This window comes from Astyanax mexicanus, chromosome 11 (genome assembly GCF_023375975.1).
Source record: "Astyanax mexicanus isolate ESR-SI-001 chromosome 11, AstMex3_surface, whole genome shotgun sequence".
In the NCBI taxonomy this organism is placed as follows: Eukaryota; Metazoa; Chordata; class Actinopteri; order Characiformes; family Acestrorhamphidae; genus Astyanax; species Astyanax mexicanus.
In genome coordinates this window covers 22,954,662-22,960,680 of record NC_064418.1, presented here as the reverse complement: position 1 = coordinate 22,960,680, position 6,019 = coordinate 22,954,662, and the positions used below count along the sequence as shown (strand labels likewise).

The 6,019-nt window shown below is 37.2% G+C and overlaps 1 long non-coding RNA gene across 1 annotated transcript in view; it reads left to right on the top strand.

Moving 5' to 3' along the window:
- Positions 1-6,019, top strand: part of LOC125805051 (uncharacterized) — a 67,917-nt gene extending 61,898 nt beyond the window's left edge. The window contains exon 2 of the long non-coding RNA XR_007441331.1: positions 5,902-6,019. This is a non-coding gene — a long non-coding RNA (uncharacterized LOC125805051). The remainder of the gene's footprint in view (positions 1-5,901) is intronic.

The window sequence follows — 6,019 nt, the reverse complement described above, 5'->3', positions numbered from 1 at the left end:
CATATTAATATGCTACTCTACACGTCTGTCTTGCATAATATAAAGTATTCGTCCTGAATCATTACTACTTCTCTGCTACAAATCGGGTGAAAATGGGAGTTGTGATAATATAGGTAGAGGAGGCAGGGTATGCCACAGGCATCTTATACGTGTAAATATATATCTCCAACACGTCTTAAAACAGTCCGGGTTTGGTGCTTTTATCTTGTACATTCTGCCTTTCACTGTACCGTAGCCGGTTGACGGTTTACTTCCTGTTTTCCCCGTTATCAGAAAATAAATGCGGACCGCTAGAGGGAGCCGAAGAGAGAAGAGGAAACAGCTAAAAAACAAAATAAAAGGTATTCCGTTAATTTCTGAAAGGGTGAGGAGTAACGGTTTATTATATGTTGGGTTTATTGACAAATATCTTTCAATTATGATTACCTATCTTAGTATCGATAATGACAATAATCATTGTGTGAAACCTTGTATTCAATATGCATAACCAATACTCACATTGTATTTGATCATCTTTATTACTCAGTGTATTTTACACGCATTTATATAAAAGATTAATCAATAATCAATATATCCTTTACACACATAGTAAAACATTGTTTGATATGGCATGTGACTAACACAGACTCTATTATATGACAAATTAACCCATATGATACATTTACTAACACATTAACATATAACATATGAGATGTAGCTCAAGCTTGAACTATTTTTTGTTTACTGCATGACCCTAACTAACGGTCATCAATTCGACTGGTACGGGGCTAAATTGCTACAGAAGAGGCCTTAGTTCAAAGCGGCCTTGATGAGCAAGTGCCTCCCTAAAACCTCTGCTTCCAAGAGGGGGGTGACGCATACTCACACAGATAGTGCCACGATGTGCCATGATGGAAGAACACAGTCAAGGTCAAACACTAGTGGTCCAGTCAGACACGTGAAACTTCAGTACTAACACGTGCATGCTAACATGAGATGATTTTAACAACGCCTCATCAACAGGCTTACGTCATTTTGGGGTATAAACGTGGAGTCAGATCAGAAGGGGGGTCAGAACTTATGCTGGGTGGCTGTTAGACGGTCTCTCATGTGTTAGTTCTCCTGAATATTCAGTTTGTAATAAATACTTGGTTTGCTTTCAACTTCACTCCACTGTCTGACTCTCTCTATCAAACGAACACGCAGGGGAGTTGTACCCCGGACGAGAGGTGGGGGTAGCCCACCTCACATTTTCTTTTCTACAACAATTTGGTGACCCCGACCTCTGAACGAGTCTGACGAAGGACAGCATCCGGCACTGATCCACTCACGGCCGAACTTAACAAACCAGGTAAGCAGAGCCTGTTTAATCAAATTCTGCATATTGGCTATTTCAAATTTGAGTGGAGCGGCGCTCTGGCTGCTGTCCGGAGGGAAGCAGGTAGCATACCAATGTATTTTACTCGTTATTTGTATATATAGGTGAGTTGAGACAAGGGGTCTCCTCGGGAGTTGAGACAAGAGGTCTCCTCTGATTTTATTTATAGGTGAGTTGAGACAAGGGGTCTCCTCAGGAGTTGAGACAAGGGGTCTCCTCTGATTTTAAGGATTGGACGCTGGCGTGTCCCCCCGGCTTCTGACGAGATGTTCGGATAATGGCCAGGTGTAAGCCTACCTCGAGATTGATCCGCTCGTGAATTGGTTAAGAAAATAACAAAAACAAATAAAAAACAAATAAAATAAAATATCATAAAAAGTACATACATGAGGTTCAGAAAATAACAAAAACAAATAAAAAACAAATAAAATAAAATATAATAAAACGTCAATAAATGAATAAATACAAATATATAATAATAATAATAATAATAATAATATAAGCAGATACTGTTGCTGCTCTAGACATTTGGTATTATTAGTAGGGGCCGTAACTATTATGAACTTCTACTAGTTGTATAAATAATAGTTCTGGTATGATACGGTGGTTGTAAGGATTTGTTCTTAATGCAGATGTAAATGATGACAATTCTAGCATTGGATAACAGGTGTGCCTTGCCAGGCAGGGGGCTGTATTCCCATAGATTAATGATTTGTTATTAATACAGATAGAAATAATTGACAAAAGATCTGGTTAATATATTGGCCGTTTCATGTTGAAAGTTGCGGGCTTTAAGAAGCGTGACTGGGACCATATGGAAAACCTTCATTAGCGCGTGAGTGTTAGTTTAAAATAAATGAGTAGCTTAAAAGTGTGAACGGGCGTCCTTCGGTATAGTCGAAGGAGGACCGGGAACGGCATCTCGCGGGTGGGCAGCGACCCACTGCTGGTGTGCATGGCTTATTCGTGTCTTGTCTGGGGTAAAAGAAAACAAATGAAAAGGGATATACATAGCAGTATAAACTATAAGTTTGAGGGAAGTGAGTCTGTGGCCAATAAGTGTGAGAGGGTATGCGTGTGTATGTGTGCTTATTCCAGGGACTGAGTGTGTCTGACTTTGTGATTGTGTATGTGCGACTGACAGAGAGGAAAAGAAAAGGGTCTACGAGTGTCTGTTACAGGGATTAAAAGTGTACCTGTGAGTGTGAACGTGTGCGTGTCCAGTTTTCCTGAGAGAGACACAGACGATGTGTATCTTGTGTGGCGGAGAGAAAGAATGTGTGGGTGAGCAGTGACTGAGAAAGTGTATGGCAGCGAATTAGACAGTGTGTGTAAGACAGAAGTGTGTGCGTATGTGTTGGAGTGTGTGTGAAACTGTGTATGAGCGGAGCTTCTGTGAGTGGTGTGATTGGTTGAGTGTACGAACTCTTGTGTGTCAACGAAATAGGAATGGATGAGTCCCACTGCAGGGGAGGAGTCCAAGGTGAAGTAGGTGGGGTTGGTTCAGCTTCTTGGTTTTAGACTGAGAAGTTGGTTATTTGTGAATTAACGCTTGTGAGATATCATAGAAAATAGAACATCAGTTCAGGAGGGAAATAGAGTATTACACAATGACAATGGGGGACAGAGGTGAACAGGGGGAAAAGGCTTTTGTATGGGTAGACAGATAGATATATATATGAGAAAATATAAGGATATAAGAAACCTAAACAAGGTTAGGATCTATCTGTAAACGGAGCGGTGCGGTAGATATTACTAATGGTCATAAATAATTAAATAAATAAAAGAGTAAAGTGCAATGACATCTATTATGACAGTGACTAATGTGAAATAGAACTATAATATAATATAATATATGCATACGTTATAAGACAGTTCTAACATGAAAATATGAAAATGTGAATACCCAATCATGAGTACAGTGTACTTTAATGTAAGCAAGGTTGGGGAAGGTTAATATTAATAATTAAGTTGTTGAATAATGGTGTGTGACTGGATAGATAATTAGAGAATTTAGAGAATTTAATAAAGGGATTATGGGGTTGGTTAGCAACACAAATACAAAATAAAAAGAAAAAAGAAAAAGGGGAGTCAGAATTGAGGAAAATAATTAGCTTAATTTTGGGTATTGGACTATATCTTGGGGGCCCTAACCTAACAGGGACATATGTCTAACTCTATATTATATAAGCAAATCTAATAATGAAAATAATGAAGGTGTGTGGCTGTGTCGGAATCGTTTCCTATTGCAGAAATACTAAGCAATTTGGATTGGCCATTTTTACAATGCTTTGTCGAAACTCAGCAGTATATTTTTTCCCCATGTAGTTCACTATTAATTACATTATATTTTAATAATATTGTACAGAAGCTGTACGCTAGAAATTCCAAAATATACTATGCCATGCAGTACTGCTGTATAAGCTGTCCTCAGAACAGGACAAATAAATATGGTTTCTTGTTTGATTCTTAAATAACCAGTTCAATAAATAGAAAATGCTACATAGTGAATAGTGGACGAATTAATGAGCGAGCCATTCCAAACACAGCTTTTTCTATCAGGTGATTTAGTTGGTTATCTTACTATTCGTTTCTTATTCAGACTGATCTCAGTTCAGTCCTGGCTGAATGAGATCTATATAAGATAGATGTAATATCTAATTTCTCTAAGTTTTATGCATCTCCGTCTATGCTGATATTTTGATCCTCTTACGAGCAAGAGTAGATTTCAGAAACCAGTGAGGAAAGACCTTATTTTTATTTTTATTATTATTTTTTAAAGGAAACGCAGTGTTGCATCTATTGCAAGCTACAGGGAATTGGGTATCTTTCTGATAAGGGGACATGATCAAATATATTAAAAAATTGAGCTTTCTATTTTGCTTTCAATACGCTGTACTTTCTGCAACAAAGAACTTGCTTTACTTTCTTTGCTTTACGGTATTAAATTAGACTAGAAAGGGATCTGGAAAACAGCATAAATTTGGTTTTCATGCTTATACAATGCCACCTATAAAACAAATGCATAATTTTCTGGCTGTAGCATGAACAAAATCAGCTAAGCAATATAAAATTGTTTCCTCTGCATAATGGTAAAGTTTACAATCTGAGAAGCAGAGCCAGCACTATAATTTATATATATATATATTAGATAAAACTGGACCAAAATTTAACCTTGTGGTACACCTTTAAGGTACAGATGCCAAATCTGAATAATTATTCATTGACATGCACTCTTTTGGGTCTAGTCCAGAGCAGTGTCATCAAAGCAAATAATTTGAGCTAAATTACGTGGAAGAGAACAGGTGATAATGATGGTAATAAATAAAATATGTATACAATAATAACGAATAATAAACCATGGGTACTTGGTGCCTTGCACAGACTTTCACAGTAAACACCAGTGTGTGAGTTTATGACGGTGTGACATACCTGGGTTTGCGCTCCCTAACCGTGCCCTGCAGGAACACTACAGCACTGAATGTTGATAAAACTGTGCTGCTACGCTGTGTGTGGTTCAGTGGGCTAGGCTGGTTAGCCAAAGACGGGTAAGATCCCAACGTACTACAACGGGACAACCTAAGGCAGGCACAGTCTCGATCTGACCACCACATGCATTTTAACAGAAAACGGAGAAAACATCGTGGAGGGGACGCGCAACCCAGGGGGAGAGTGAGTGGATGAATGAAGTGATGGGGTGTGTGTCAGTGGAGGCCTGGACGGGGTAGACCAGCCCAATGGACAGTAAACGGGTGAAGCAATTTTGCGTTAAGTTCTCTGAAACAGAAATTCTGTTTCAGAAAAAGGGGGATATGTAAATAGATGATCATTATTACCACCATTATTTGCCCAATAATTATTTTATACTTTTTATCTTTTTTAAACCTATTACCTTTTTATCCCTCACCACTATTACTAAAATTTTTTGACCAATCATTATTTTATAGATATAGAGCATTTTTTAAACTTTTAGCTTGTCTATCTTTTTAAAGTTTGGTTTTAAAACAACCTCTATGCAGATGAGCAATTACTTTCAACAATATTGTAAAAGTTTTAGCTTTTAAGACAAACTCAATCCTAACTTTAAAATATGAAATGTAGACACAAAATTGAACTTTCACTATTCAACATGTAAGCCACTTTTTGAACAAGGGAAACAGTAAGTGAGATTTGATAAATTGTTTAAGGAAATAGATGTATAGTTGATAATTGTGAAAAGCAGTCTGCTGTGCATTGCATATGCATAAATACATATTGAACATATTGATCAGTAAATGTAAAGCATTGTTTGGATTTACTTGCTATAATAACGTGGACAAAGCAAAGCATAACATCTGCGTTTATTAATATTGATAATATTATTGTTTGTAATGGAACGATTGATACAGAGAAAAATAATCACGTTCCACTTCTCCCAATTTTAAAGCACTTAATAAAATCAACTAAATCTAGAAATCAAGTCTTTATAAAATCTTGGGAACTGAATAAAGTCAGAAACATAATTTCTTAGTAAAATAGCACACCGCAGAAAATTAAAGTGGCAGGTAAAATAATATAGCCACAAGCGGTGATTCTAAAGTCCAAGCAAAAGTAACCCAAGAAAGCCCAATACATCAATATGGAACCATTCCTGAGACAGAAGCCACATTATGTGTAGTTTGT